The sequence below is a fragment of the Trichosurus vulpecula genome, chromosome 9 (genome assembly GCF_011100635.1).
Source record: "Trichosurus vulpecula isolate mTriVul1 chromosome 9, mTriVul1.pri, whole genome shotgun sequence".
Lineage (NCBI taxonomy): Eukaryota > Metazoa > Chordata > Mammalia > Diprotodontia > Phalangeridae > Trichosurus > Trichosurus vulpecula.
Genome location: NC_050581.1, coordinates 2,229,323 through 2,242,994, shown reverse-complemented (window position 1 = coordinate 2,242,994; position 13,672 = coordinate 2,229,323). Strand labels below are relative to the sequence as shown.

The 13,672-nt window shown below is 39.7% G+C and overlaps 1 protein-coding gene across 5 annotated transcripts in view; it reads right to left on the bottom strand.

Moving 5' to 3' along the window:
* The window catches only part of NAA60 (N-alpha-acetyltransferase 60, NatF catalytic subunit), a 53,835-nt gene that overhangs the window by 39,864 nt on the left and 299 nt on the right, over positions 1-13,672 (bottom strand). For 2 of the 5 annotated variants that reach the window (XR_005009133.1, XM_036738571.1), the window contains exon 2: positions 9,250-9,359. The exons of the other annotated variants lie outside the window; for them this stretch is intronic. The gene's annotated coding sequence lies outside the window, so the exon portion shown is untranslated. The remainder of the gene's footprint in view (positions 1-9,249; positions 9,360-13,672) is intronic. 5 annotated transcript variants of the gene reach the window in all.

The following is a 13,672-nucleotide window of genomic DNA, read 5'->3' as shown; positions in this document are numbered from 1 at the left end:
TTCATCTATTCCCCATGATGGATACCTCCTCAGTTCCCAGTTCCTTAGTACAACAAAAAGAGATGCTCTAAATTTGTATATATGTATGGGTCCTTTTCCTCTCTCTTTGTTCTCTTTGGAGTACATGTGTGATAGCGGAATTGCTCAGTCAAAATATATATACACTGTTTAGCGATTTTAGGGGAACAGTTCCAAAATGCTTTCCACAATGATTAGATCAACTCGGCTCCAACAGCAGCACCTTAGCACGTCTGCTTTCCCACAAGGATGGCAAGTGTCTCATCTTGAAGGATGTTCCATCAGCAACTAGACAAGCAACTGTCAGGAATATCAGAGAGCCAATTCTATGGTAATAAAAATAAGCTCCACTTGTAAAAACAAAGTATTGTGCAAAGGAGACCAAAGGTCCACAGACTTGGAGCTGGAAGTGACTTCGAAGATTATCTAATACAACCTCCTCATTTTACAGATGAGGAAAATCTCTTCTGTGCCATCTACCTGTTAGGCCCAGAGAAATGAAGGGACGTGCCAAGGTCATAAGCAGTAACATGGCAGAGCTGTGATTCAAACTGAAGTCCTCCACCATGTAAGACAAATGAATTCTTACCAATGAATTCTAAACTTTTATCTCATGCCCCAAGAAGGTGATGGTCCAAAAAAACTCGAAAGGTAACGTCTATAAAATAATAATCTTGGTACTGGAATTCACCATAGGAGAGGTAGTAAGACGGAAAGAAGGAAAACGACATTTTTTCTGTTAAGATTATTATCTGGGCCAGAATAATAATTATCTAGCTATAAATACGATCCAAAGACAGCCTTTTCACAAGATCTGTATATTAACAAGTACACTACCTTAGTGCCATCTCATACGTCATCCAAAATTTTATTTAAGAAGGTAGAAAACAGGAGTGATTTAAGATGAACACCTAAACAGCCTTCTCTTAAATCTCATCCCAGCACACTTAAAGAGCACATTAATAGACACAATTTAAAATGGGATCCCAGCAAAATGAAGAACAGTATACAGGAAATTAAAACAGAAGTCATAAATAAAAATGGTAACAGGATATCATTATTCATGGAAGAATTTTTGCAACAGCTTCCAAATTCTTCATACAAATGGTAGCAGTCAGGTACAGTAAAACAATGGTTATTAACAACTCATCTATGGATAGCGCTTAACAGTTCACATGGCACATCTCCCCCCCAAAAAATCTTTTCCTCCAATCAGGAATAGATAGGACAATCTTAGTAATGGAAAAATAGGACTGGCTTAAGTGACTTGCTCACAAACACAATGCTAGACATTGGACTTAGAAGATAAGCTCATGATTCTTCAGCGCCTTTTTAGCAATAAAACCAGCTACCCAACATTCCCAGTAACCTACTTGTGGGACCCCTGAAACCACTGATTTAGTCAGTTGAATACATAGCAGAGTGAATCATTAAAAATAAGTGTTTCTCCCCCTTACAACTAGTGGGTGTTTCTTTGGTGGAGGGAGATATATTAAGATAGAGTTAATGGGAGAGGGGGGAAGCCATGTTATTGTGGACTACTCCTATCAGATGGAAGAAGACAGAAACGGTGATGATTACCAAAGGATAATTGGAGCAGGCTGGTTTTCTCAATAAATAGCATCAGCCATTAACGGTCAGATTTGAAGGATGAGAGTCCCATAAGGCAGCATGCCAAATGGAAAAGCCAAAGACAGAGAGCTGGAAGAACTTGAGCCTCAGGTCAAATCTCAGCTCTGCCACTAATTCACTATATGACTTCGGGCTAACCACTTGGATAAGTCATTTCTCTGAGTCTCAGTTTCCTTGCCTGTAAAATGGGGATAGCAAAAGTGCCAGAGCTGTTGACTAAAAAACAAAAAAATGGGGAGAAGGGAGATAAAGTTTCACACCTAGAATTTCATTAAGTGTAGGGAATTCCCCAAGAGATAACACTTTCTACCAATGCAAATCCAAAACTGTTTGGTCACTTATAGTAATACAGGGTGGTCTGAAGAACCAAGCGGTTAAGTAACTTGCCCAGGTTACATAGCCAATGTGTCAGAGGCAGGATTTGAACTCAGGTCTTCAAGATAAAAGCAGGAAAATCCTAAGGCCTGCTCTCTTTTTACTTTAGTAGTTTTAATAGTATTGCTTCATTAAAAAATACTTTCATGCTTGAAAGTCTGGCAGAATCTAAGTCTAGACTAATATCTCACACCATACACCAAAATAAGCTTGAAATGGCCACATGATTTAGACATAAAGAGTGACATCATAAGCAAATGAGTGGAGCATGGAAGAAATTACCTGTCAGATCTATGGCTAGGGGAAAAATTCATGACTAAACAGAGACAGCGAGGTTCACAGGAGGTAAAATGGCCAATTTTGATTATATTAAAGTTAAAAGGCTTTGCACAAATAAAACCAACTAAAATTAGAAGAAAAGCAGGGAATTGTGAAAAAACCTTTGCAGCGAGCTTCTCTGATACAGGTCTCACTTCTACGAGTGATTCCCCGATTGATAAATCTCAAAGGAATGAACAGGCAGTTTTCAGACAGAGAAATCAAAGCTATCTATAGACATATGAAAAAATATTCTGAGCCATTATTGATTATAGAAATGCAAATTAAAATGACTCTGTAGGACCACCTCACACCTAATCAGATTGGCTAACATGACAAAAAAGGAAAATGACAAAAGTTGGATGGGATGTGGAAAAGCTCGGACACTAAAGCACTGTTGGTAGAGTTGTGAACCAGTTCAACATGTTGAAGAGCAATCTGGAACTATGCCCAAAGGGCTTTAAAAACCATGTATACTCTTTGACCCAGCAATACCAGTACTAGGTCTGTATCCCAACAAGATTTAAAAGGGGAAAAAAAAGGGAAAGGACCTATATATACAAAAATACTTATAGCAGCTCCTTTTGTGGTGGCAAAGAATTGGAAACTGAGGGGATGCCCATCGCCTGGGGAACGGATGAGCAAGTTGCAGCATATGATTTTAGTGAATTTTACTGTGCTATAAGAAATGATGAGCAGGATGGTTTCAGAAAAACCTAAGACTTACAGGAACTGATGCAAAATGAAGTGAGCAGAGCCAGGAGAACAGTGTATACAGTAACAGCAACACCATAAAATGGGATGACCAACTGTGAATGATTTAGCTATTCTCAATGATACGACACAAGACAGTTCCAAAGGATTCGTGATGAAAAATGCTATCCACCCCCAGAGAAAGAACTGATGGAATCTAAACACCAATCGAAGCACATTTTTTTTTATTTTATTTTTCTTGATGGTTTTTTTTAGATCTGGGTTTTCCTTTGCAACATGACTAATATGGAAATGTTTTGCATAACTGCACATGTCTGATCTATATCAAATTGCTTGCCTTATCAATGTGGGGGCAAACGAAGAAGGGAGAGAGATAATTTGGAACTCAAATTTTTTAAAAATGAATGTTAAAAATTATTTTTACACGTTATTGGAAAAATAATAAAATTTAATAGAAAAATACATAAGAGCTATAAGAAACTAAAATATGAGAGAGTTAGAGTGGATGATCACTAAGGTTCTGGGCATTCTTAGGTATCCCTACCAGAAGACAAACAGAGATAGTGTCCACACTACTGTATAAGGCACTCAATTTAATTCTGTTATATTACCAACCCTTTGAAAACCTTCTAATACAGGGGTTCTTAACCTGGAGTCCATAAAGTTGTTTTTCTAAAACAGGCTGATAAACTGTATTTAAATATAATGGGTTTCCTTCATAATCCTGTGTATTTTATTTTATGCACTTAAGAACATGAATCCAAGGAAGGGTCCATAGGCTCTCCTTTAATGACTGCCAAAGCGGGTGGTCCAGAACCCAAAAAGATGAAGAACTCCTGATGTAGTAGTTCTGAGGATCTTTATACGTGTAACCACTTCATCATGGCAAATTCTGACAAAGAGTTCCTATAGGAAACTGGAAGCATTGGCTTTCATGTGAAAACATGTTGGGTTGTAATAATGAAAGAACCAAAGAATTATAGCGTGTGAGAGGGGGAAGAAACCCTAGAAATCATGTTTACTCTCTTTATTTTTAACATAAGAAAGGAAATGACTTGCCCAAGATCAAATGTTGTATCTCCCACAGGTGGGATGACCCACATTGCTGATTAAGCAAGCCATCACCAAGACTGAAGGGAAGACTCCCTCTCCTAAAGCAGGAGGCATAGGGTCCAAAATGAGATACAAATGATCAGAAACCCTGGGGTCAGGCTTTGTCAATAGCTGGATTTCTCACAAAGCCAAACATCCAAAGACTTGAGATGAAATTGGAAAGTCAGAGACAAAGGCAGAGATTCTAAGCTGGGGAGGTCTACATGTAATCTTGGAGGTTAGCAAAATTACCAACACAATCAGCCTCCAAAATTTGGGCCTGTGCCCTCTCCCCATAACCTACTCCAGAACTTTCCCTACTGATTCCACAGTGCTTCCTGCTGACCCAACTATGTTGGAAAAGCCAGAGGCTGAGTTACTACAGATTAGAACCCACTTCAGTATTCTTTATACTATACCATGCTGCCTCAAAGAAACAGTGGTTAATGACAAACTCTTCTATAACATCCTGTCTTAACACCTGAGATACTTCTAGGCAAGGGGTAAGGGTGAGGGGTGGGGCATTTCAACATGCCTCAAATTATACACCATGAGAACAGCCAACCACAATCCTCTTCTTAGCCCTGGGGGTGTATGGAAAAGGGACACCCTTCACATACCACCCCAATGTGATGGAACCTTCCTGGAGGGAATCAGAGCACTGTGTTGGCCTGACCCAAATAGGGGATGGGCGGGGCAGAAGGGGGAAGATGGAGGGGAGAGGGGAAGAAAAGCAGGGGTGAGAGCTCTTTGGATCAAGTTAAAATAAGATAGTGCTTGGATCCAGAGAAAACTGGCAAGTTGATCTGAGTGGGCCAAGTACACAAATTCCTGACAGAATAATGCCCTACTAGTGAAGGACATCTAACATTTGACAGCTGGACTTGGGGTCTCTGTTGGAGTGTTCTACTATGGCTGTTCCCAGAGTACAAGAAGATCTTACCCAAAATGAGTTAATTCAGTCAAGACAATCTTACCAAAAAAAAAAAAAAAAAAAAGACACAGCACACATTCTCCTCCCTCTAATTAAATGCCTGAAAAGCAAAATAAATGTCACCCATATTCTTGGTTAGTACCCAAGACAAGTGGATTTTTTGCAGGGTTAATAAAAAAGAAAATAAACCCTGGTCCCTGTTTCAGGCTGGGGTTTCCATATCTGTAAAGTGGAGATGATAATACTTAAGCATTCGGGAGTTATAAAGTGCCATGGAAATAAACAGTTATTCGGGACCTCTTTCATCTTGGACCAGTTGTGCAAATAACCTTAGGCATCCTACTATACTGCTGCTTGTGAGCCTGGCTACTATATAAAGAGTGAAACTATACCTGTAGCTAGTTGTTGGTTTAAATGCAAGAAGTCAGGCAACAGCAGACTCATATTTCAGAAAACCCTATGTAACTCCCGTCAGGAGCCAAAGAAAGAGCAGACGAGGGAAAAGATGCCTTCATCTTCCTCCTTCTTCCTTCTCAAACTTGGCCATGTTCATCTGTTTATCTTAGGTCACACTCAATTACAGTTTATGCCCCTCAGAGCTACGTAAATGTTTAGTAGAAACGTGCTAAAATTAACGCCTGATCTTTTGGTAAACTATTAGATTAAACTGTTCTTTAAAAAAAAAAAACAACCACCCAGGGATATACATTTGTATAAATGCCTTTTAAAACTTCCTCATGAACCAGGAGTTACTTCTCAAATTAAAAGCAGAATGACTATATTGGACCAAATAGAAGCCAAACTTCTCCTCAAAAACCGGCCTGCTTAAGACCCAGGTGTGGCTTAACATCAGTGTTACATTTCAAAGTATACCAGTTTATCTTTATTCCTTTCTAAGAAATATCTTCTCGAGTTGTGGCACAAAGAGTGCTGGGCTTGGAGCTGAAAGAGCCGGGTTCGAATCCAAGTTATGTGGTTTTGGCCAAATCACTTTACTGATCCCCAGGTCCCTCAATATCTCCTTAGAGACCTTACATATCAATGCATGTAATAAAGGTTAACAATCGACTCTCCTTTCATATTGCATAGTGGTTCACACAGGCACAGCCCTCGGGTGTTTCTAATTGTTTTCACCAAAACACAAAGCAGGCTAAAACGTTATAGGAGGACAGTTCAAAACAAAGTTAAAAGTGGTAGATACATTTCTTTAAATACATTTCTTCTTTAAAATGGTTCTGGGGTAGAAGGGCTATGAATGTGGAACACTTCATTTATTGTTAAAATTGATTAATGTGTTAACTAATTTTGGTGTACTTTTAAAAAATAAAGTTTTGTTTTTATTTAAAAATAAAATGGGTCTCTGCAGAGACCAAAAGATTCTAAAAGGAAACAAAGTACCAGAGTTGGCCTCAGAAAAGAAAGGTAGGCAGCAAGGAGTAGGTCTAAGAATGAACTTGGGTTTGGTTATTACGTATTAAAGGAGAGAAGTAAGGTGGTTTAGTGGATAGAGTGCTGGGCCTGGAGTAAGGAAGAACTGAGTTCAAATCCCTCCTCAGACACTAGCTGTGTGACTCTGGGTAAGTCACTTAACCCTGTTAGTCTTAATCCACTGGAGAAGGAAATGGCAAACCACTCCAGTATCCTTGCCAAAGAAAAGCCCATAGTGAGTATTGGCGTGTTATGCCCACAGGGTCAAAAAGAGTCAGACACAACTGAACAACAACTAATATAGATACAAAAGAACCACAGTAATCAAGGCAGTTTTGGGTGGGCTATACCTAGAGACTTTCCCCAGGAAATAAGATCCCTAGATTCATGCCCTCTATTATCTCTATTTGAGCATGATACTGTGATAAACACTACATGGGAGTTCCACATTCAAAAGCTAAATTCCTAAAAAGGTAAAGTGAATATGACTGTACTATAAACAGCCCTGTGACACACTTAGTGGTTCTTGGCTTCACTATTTAAAAGTGGCTGAATATGATGCCATTGAAGAAAACTCCCAAATTTTAGACTCACAAAATTTTTAGATTTTAAATTTAAAGAGGAAATTTTAGATATCACCTAGTTCGAACCTGTCATTTTAGGGATAGAAAACCAAGGCCCTGAGGCCATAACTTGTCCAAGGCTATACAAAAAAAATGTATATACATATAGAGAAAAATGCATCCTTCAATCAAAGAAATATTATATAAAGACACTTTGACCACAGCAGAAAAGAAACTGAAATCTACACTCCTGAGATAATAGACTGTTGTTTTCCATCTCTATATTCCTAGGAACTAACACAGCATCTTACTTGTAGGTGATTTGTTAAGCTTCTTTCTCAAAATGAAATCAACATAGAGAACACAGGCCAACACTAAATATAGACTGCATCCCTAAAACAAGTTCTCAATGAAAAAGAAAAAGATGTCTACAAAAGTGTGCCCTGAAAACCAAATGATTAGATCACATGCCACAAGACAGATGTAAGGAGAAAAAGTGTAGTTTATATTTGGACTACGTGGTGACCTTGAAGAGTGTAACCACTGACCAATTAAAGTGAAACTAAATGCCACTGGCATGAAGCAGTGACCGTAGTGTTTAGCCTTCCAGTGAAAAGAATTCTTTTCAGAGGACAACAGAGAAAAGCACTTGTCAAATCATCTACAAGGTGAAAATTGTATTTCTGACAAGTGCTCTCACAACGGTGTTTTCCATTCTTAATGCTTTCCCAAACAACCCCAGCTCTGGAATACAAAGTACTAATTGCTCCTAGATACATAAAAAGGAATATTTGATTTTTAGTGATGAGGACTACATTTATATATATATATGGAATAGAATAAGTGTAAGTGAAAGATTAACTTGTTTGTTTGTCTGATAGGTAGCTTAGTATGCTGGAAAGAATGCTGAATTGGAAGTCAGAGGACCAGCATTTGAACCTCAGTTCTGCAAAAGATTAACTTTGGGCAAGTCACCTTCCCCAATCTAGGCTACAGCTCCCTCATCTGCAAGATGAGCAGTGGCCAGAGGATCTCTATTTTGCATTCACTGCTTTGACTTGGTGTGTGCTACTAAAACTATCCTTTCCACAGTTTCAATAGTTTTTATTCTGAACTCTTTGCAGCATTTGACACTTAACCAGCCCCTTCCCTTCAGGATACCTTCTCTGTCCCCTCTCAAGCCTTCTGTAACTAGGGCAATGTTCTTTTTCTTCTTGTCTTTCTCTAATTACTCTGATCTCCTTGACTCTCCTACCCCTTAAATGTGGATATGCCTCAAGGGTCTGTCATTGTCCCTCTTCTTTGGTGATCTCACCGACTTCCAAAGCTCAATTCTTTCCGTCCCTCCCTCCCTCCCTTCTTCTCTCTCCCTCTCTACTTCTTTCCCTCTCCCCGTCCCCCCCCCCCTTTCCCAGTGCTTAACTGTCAAAAGCTTCAGCCAAGTATTTGCAGCTGCCTGCTGGACATCTCCACTTCCAAGTCCCGCTGGCACTTCAAAACAAGTCATCTCCTCCTCAAAACCATGCCTTGCTCTTAGGTACTCGAGGTTGTACCATTACTCTTTGACCACCCACTTCCAATCAGTTGCATTCTACCTCTGCAATATTGCTTGCATTTTTCTCTTACCACATTACACTTCTACTACAACCAAGCCGGTTCTGCCAGTCAGTCAACTAGCATATATTGAGTACCTGCTATGTATGTGTCAGGCACTATGGTAAGCACCGAGTTCAGGTCCTCAACTCTTCTTAGCTATACAAATAACAGCCTCCTAAATGGTTTTCTTGCCCCAATTTCTCCCATTTCCAAACTGTGTATCAAACTGCTACATAGGTAATCCCTGTAAATATATCACTAGCCCTATGACTGTTTCATCGGGAGGAAGAGTGGCTTAGTGAAAAGGCTCAACTTAGGGTCCCAAGAACTGAGCTCTGTACCAGTCTTGTTACTTTCAAGCTAAGTGACTACAAGCAAATGACTTCTGTGGGTCTCTGCTCTCTCACCTGGAACAAGAGAGGATTGCACTAGATGATACCTGAGGTCCTCTTCAGCTACAATATGCTCAAGGCTCCCCACTAGTCCCTGTTACTACCTTCCTTGGCCTTTAGCAACACACACTGAACTTCTGCTCAGGGCTCTAATAACTGAGAAACTTATTTATCATCAGTTACTTACCTTTGGTATGCTAACACTCCAAGTTCTCAGCCACTACTTGGGAACTTCCTTTTACTCTTCCCCAATCATGTAGTTTTCCTCCTTCCAAACTCCGCTTAAGGTTCTGTCTCCTAAAAGCACCAACAACTTGCTCTATTACTTACCACTCCAGAATCCAAGACAAAATTATCCTAATATAAACGTAATAATTAATGACTGCATATTACCCTTTGCACACAGGTAGCAGCAAAAGAAAAATGGATTGGGAAACAGACACTGGTGGTCACCAAATCGTACGAGAAATTTGGGGGGTCAATGTCATATGAAATGTTTTCACTATTACATGCACAGATTTATCCTGGGATATATAAAGATGCAAGAAGGTTGATATCATTACTACAGATAAAACCAGGCACTCAGCAAGAGCAGCATAATGCTTTGCAGTCTAGTCGAATCCTAATTTAAGCATAACTATATTTCACCATAGTAAATTCTCACTATGCATGAGAATTTTTCACATCTAGTCAGTCATAAATATACTGTTGCTAAGCAGCTTTTATATATTATAGCCAAAGATGTCACCATGAACAGCTATTTGCTATCTTCTGTGTGGGAGTGTGTCTAAAATAAACACTGTGCCAAATTTATGTCAAGTTACAACTGGCACAGACCAAAAATCTGCAACCTGGGTTTTTAAAAAATGGACAAATTCTAGAGATATACTCAACAGCCCTTTATTAAGCACTTGCTACTTGCAGAGCCCTGTCTCCCAATGTTCAAGGTGTAAGTCCTTGGCCTTGGAGTTATAACAATGTAGGAGAGATACTCAAACTAGATCTTACTCTGACCTTGTTACCTGCCTATAAAGTTTTCAATGCAAACTGTTTTTAATTGGCTTCATAAAAACGTGCTGTTTGGTCAAAACAACATTGGAGGGCAGCTAATTTCATGACAACAACGGAGACAAAGAGCAAGCAATATGGGAACTCTTAACAGACTGAGGCTCAAGCAGTCACTCAAACTGTCACTAAACATCTGACTTGCATCTTGGAATCTAATGTTATTGCAAAATTTCAAGACAGCTGGATTTGGTCACCATATAGTAATAATGTTATTGAAAAATGATGTTAGCCAGGGCAGCACTTGGTAGGGGCTCTATGTCTTTATGTTTGAGATCCTTGTTGAGATATTCCAAGGTCAATAAAGCAGGGGACCATTTAGACTACTTTTCTTAGAGAACATCATTCTCTTTACTTTCACTCCAGCTAACACAAAATCCCAGAGCAGGGTACAGTCAATATGTAGGAAAGAGAGTAACAGAAAGGAGTAACTTCTTGGCAGAATAAGGCAGGGAGTTAGATTTGAAGTCAGTGGACCTGAGTTCAAATCCTAGCTTTGCTGCTTACTACCTATAATAACCTTGGGCAAGTCCCTTAACCCCTCTCTGCCTCAATTTTTACATTTGTAAAATGAAGGGGGTTAGAATAGCTGTATTAAATTTCCTTCCAGCTCTGAATCCCATTTTATTGGAGAGCGATCTGTTCATTTGAAAATATTATTGAGTTTCATATCCCTCATGTGATAGAAGAGACAGGTTGGTATCATGGGAAATGCCCAGGATTCTGAATCAGAAGCACTAGTTTGAGTGCCACCTCTGACACTTACTAACTCTGAGTGACCCTGGACAATTCACTTGGTCTTTCTGAGATTTAATTTCTTCATTTATTAAAATGAGTGTTATGATGGTCACAATAGTTAGCTCACAGGGCTGTTACAAAGAAATCCTCTGTAAAGGGCTATAGAGAGGGGAGCTGATATATCAGTTTCATGGCTTCTAATAATTAGTATTGCAATTAGCTTCCATAATCCCATAATGGGCTTTAATGGATTTACTGCACGACCTCAAAGGCGTACAGTACAGTTTCTGGACTTGAAGTCAGAAGATTTAAGCCTCAGTCGAGGCTCTACTATTAACCATGTGGGTAAACTATGAATACACATACAGTGCCACACAAATGTCACTTATTATTGCTGGCTCTGTATTCTCAAAGTGAGTTCAATGTGATTAAAACATTTTTATTTTTCCTTTATGTACTGGTTCCTTTCCATTTCCTTTTGGATCAATGCCCTTCCAAAGTCTCAAACACTTCCAGTACTCACATGCCTCTATCAGAAACAATGTCCCATTAGCTGTGTTGTTTCTACAGGCTGAGTCTTGGGAGTCACATTTGTTTCTCTGCCCAGTCTGTTAAGAATCAAAGCGCAGACTGTATCACTTGGAATAAATGAACCCTTCTTAATGGATACATTTGAAATTTGCAATATCATCAGGCATTACATTTTCTCTTTGTAAATATCAGATTAAATACCATTAAACTGAATGAACCTACTCTATTAAATCTGGTAAAAACCAAGAGAACAAGAAATTTATAAAATAATGCCGCCTGAGAACCTGGCAGAGGAAACAAATCTATATGACACTTTGTTTTCATGTTTATAGTGGAACAAAGTTCTTATTTTCTTAAAGACAAGGAAATTCTATGCCTGAAAACCTAGGTCCCTCCAAATAGTCTAGTTCTGGGGTGAAAAGCCTCGAGGTCACAGGTTCCCCACCCCTGGTCTCGTTCAACCCCCTTATTTTTCAGGTGAGGAAACTCAGGTTCAAAGAGGCAAAACATTTAATTAGGGCCAGACCTAGAACAGTGGTATGACTCCTTAGTATTTTTCCACGACACTTTGATTTGAGGCCTAAGTTTCTCTCTTGCCTTCTACCACATGCCTCCTTGAGATCTTTTACAAGCACTGACAAAGAAAACTTCTGATGAACTTCAGGCCTCCCTCCTTTTCCCTTAGAAATACAGTTAACAACTTTCATCAGTAAGTACCCAGAATTCTAGGAATCAGGCAAGCCCTTCCAGCAAATCTCAAAATTGGGCAGAAAGAGAACAACATATACAATAACTGTAACTGTTAATTTCAAAGATCACTAAAAAGAATACAAACTGAGTAACTAAAAAAAAGTCTGAGAGAATAAAGAAACATTATTTTAGGAGAAAGGAGTAAGACAAGTTAATAAGGTATAAGGTCGACAAATCTTGCTTACTGTAGTATAGGGTGCCTTTGCCTAATTGCTTTTCTTGTTACACAGAAAAGTTCAATCTGAGAGGGATAGGAAAAGGTGAGGGAAAGGCATCAATAAAAGTTTTTTTTTAATTAGATGCAAAGACTAAGGGACTCTATGTCCAAAGGCAGAAATATATACTGAGCTGGGAAAGAGAATGTTTTCTTGTTGGAAAGGAACATCCTCTCACCATGGTCTGTCCATTACCAGAACACACTTCATTCTGCAGTGTTACAGATTACCTGGTGAAACAGACCCATGGCAGGTAGAACACTAAAACAGGACTACAATCTCCGAGGTTTGAGTTCCATCTAGTTTTAAGTTTCACAAACAATGCTACCGCTTCAATACTGTAGTTTTAATAAGGTATCTCACCTGCACAAAAAAAGGGTCAGATCTGTTCTAGTAATCAAGTCTTTAATTCTATTCATTTATTTTACTGAAAAAAGTTCCAATTTACTCGTACAGTATTCTATTCCTCCTGTACCATCCCAATTACAGAAGTACATTCTCTATTCAACAGAAAGACAGTAAAACCAGATGCTGGACTGGCATTGAATTTTTGTGGTAGCTACCAACGTGAACCTTTAACTGGCCCCTAAATTCACACTAACAGACAACTAGTTTACTTTCTCCAGAAGAGACCCCAACTTTCAGGACACTGCAGAAACATAAGTGCCCACCCTAGTTTACAATCACCCTTGGCTTGCATTTCAAGCTTTCCCACTCGGCCCTTTCAGCCCCACGATTCCAGCGCTCGCTCGGATGCTCTCAGAATTACCTCGACCTACCTTCACGCGGTTTATCCTCTCCCCGTCCCCAACCCCCAATAATCTACCATTTAATCAGTTCAATTCGACAAACGTTTATTAAGTTCCTACTGTGTGCAGAACCCTGAGTTAAGCACCAGAGTTAACACAAAGTTTAGAGGAGGTCAATTTCAGGCTCTAAATGAGTTTATGTCTAATACACAAATAACTATAATGCGAATCCTACAGGATAAGAGCAGGACAGGGGAGAGCAAAGCGCTTTGTGAGGTGTGAGGGGTGAAAGGTTATCATCGACCTGCGGAGATGATTCCCCACTAATCTCAAGGAACAGCTGGACTCCCCCCTAAGTCAGGCCCCCAGCCTCCATCCCCATTAGACAACCTGGAATTCCCGCCCCCCCCCCATGCTCCCCTCATCCTCTTGCACCTCTCAGAAGCCCGCGGCCACTTCCCCGCAAATTCCCCATGCGCTAACCCTATATGCGCTCTTTTCCTTCCTTCCTCCAGCCGCCCCCGACCCCCCTTCCTCCTCGCCGCCTCCCCCAGGCAGCCCT